Source organism: Nycticebus coucang, chromosome X, assembly GCF_027406575.1.
Source record: "Nycticebus coucang isolate mNycCou1 chromosome X, mNycCou1.pri, whole genome shotgun sequence".
Classification (NCBI taxonomy): domain Eukaryota; kingdom Metazoa; phylum Chordata; class Mammalia; order Primates; family Lorisidae; genus Nycticebus; species Nycticebus coucang.
In genome coordinates this window covers 154,550,349-154,552,398 of record NC_069804.1, presented here as the reverse complement: position 1 = coordinate 154,552,398, position 2,050 = coordinate 154,550,349, and the positions used below count along the sequence as shown (strand labels likewise).

The window sequence follows — 2,050 nt, the reverse complement described above, 5'->3', positions numbered from 1 at the left end:
CATTATCTATGTATATATGTCTTAATAAAAAATAATTATCTAAATTAATAAAATAAAAAAGCATTAGTTTAATGATATATTTTCTAAAGATTTTATATACAGATTTAAAATATAATGATAAATATAAGCCTTTTTTGCCTTGAAATAGTTTACTATTAAGCAAAAGACATACCGTAAATATGAACAGAGCTTTGAGAAGAGCCAAGTTTTATAAATGTTAGAGTTTTGTTTCATTATTTAGTTCTTAAAAAAACTGAGAGGATATACAGCATCATTTCTATTATATGTTTGCTTCAAATACTTTTAGAAATAAACTGCAATTGGGGGGCCACAGATGCATCATGAAAGAAGTATCCTGGTTTAATTTTGGAAGTCCTTTAACTTTTGCTTGCTTCAAGTTGAAATTTTCTAAAAAAAAGTTGGCTTATTATTTTGCAAATATTTTTGGACATAAGGAAATACATGACTGGATCTAAGCAGCTATTGAAAAATGAGAGAACTAGCATGATCTCGTTGGTTTGTGAACATTTTCCTTCCAGTAGCAAGATGACACATTTAATTATGAAGAAATGTAGATAAATTGAAAGGCATGATAGGGAACAAAACTTATAGTGAAAATGATAATTTTGATAAAGGAATTGTGGGCTGTAGTGGCATATTTATGAAAATTAGGAAATTTTGATCTCTGTTTAGAAATCCTAAATAGATTCTTATCAATCTTAATATATGAAAGGATCATTTGCAGGAAAATTAGCCAAAACATTACCACAGGATAAAGATAAAAATTGCTTCTTCTTTTGCATTATGCTTATCTCAATACTGGAAACACTTTGTGGTATTACACACTCCTTTCTTAAGTTTTAAAATAATCATGGTTAAAAATCCTGCAAGTGCAACTGTCCTTACTGTACAACAAACATATATACTTTGTTATTGCCTTCTGCTGTTATATAGACTGTTCATTTTTAGGTAGTGATCCAAACTGATGAATCCAAGCAATATAATTCTAATTTGCATGTTCACATAAAATAGTTTTCCCACAATCTTGCACAGAATCACACCTAGCATCCACTTGTTTTGGTTAATGTGATATATTATTCTGAAAAGAAGGCAGAAAATGAGTAGGAGGTCTGCAATGGCTACATTAAGTAGGTAAATTTGAATGGAATTTCTTTTTTTTTTAATTTGAAACTACAGAATTTATTTATTTATTTATTTATTTATTTATTTATTTATTTATTATTGTTGGGGATTCATTGAGGGTACAATAAGCTAGGTTACACTGATTGCATTTTTAGGTAAAGTCCCTCTTGCAATCATGTCTTGCCCCCAGAAGGTGTGGCATGAACCAAGGCCCCGCCCCCCCTCCTTCCCTCTCTCTGCTTTTCCTCCCCACCCCCATAACCTTGTCATGAATTATCCTCATATCAAAATTGAGTACATAGGATTCATGCTTCTGTGGTGGATACTCAGAAACACATAGAGGGCATTTATGTTCCCAACAAGTCCCAAAGAAAATAACAGAGTAGAATTTTGTTAACACGTCTGCTTTAACACTTTCTTTGCTCCTCCCCCTGCCCCACTGTTGTTAACTCTGTTGTTATGGCCTACCACTAAATGTTTTATATTAAAGGTCTAGAAAAACAACTTTTAACAGTAGAACTTAACTTATACTTAGCTTTTCTTGATACATCTGAAGTATTTACTATGGTCAAAAAACTTCTCATGCTATTGCTGAGAATCATTTGTTCTCCTACTCGAGGTACTGGTTTATTTTATTCACATTATATACTTTATCAAGATAATTTCTTATTTGTCTTTATTAAGTTGTTGATTAAAATAACCCTACACTTTAAAAGGGTTAAGTACAATTTCCTGTATATCCTTTGAAGTCTTTTGATGACTACCACTCTTGGTGAAATAAATGGCCATCATTTTACAGTGACCTGTGTTCCTATTTTGAGGAAGACTTTTAAACCTTTGATATTTGGAAGCTTTCCAAAATCAAAATGTCAAATTATGTCCAACTGATTTTTTGATGAGGGCCCCT

At 31.4% G+C, this 2,050-nt stretch overlaps 1 pseudogene; it reads right to left on the bottom strand.

The window, feature by feature from the left end:
- Positions 1-293: 293 nt before the first annotated feature.
- LOC128577047 (probable G-protein coupled receptor 34) lies at positions 294-1,521 on the bottom strand (annotated as a pseudogene).
- Positions 1,522-2,050: the final 529 nt, after the last annotated feature.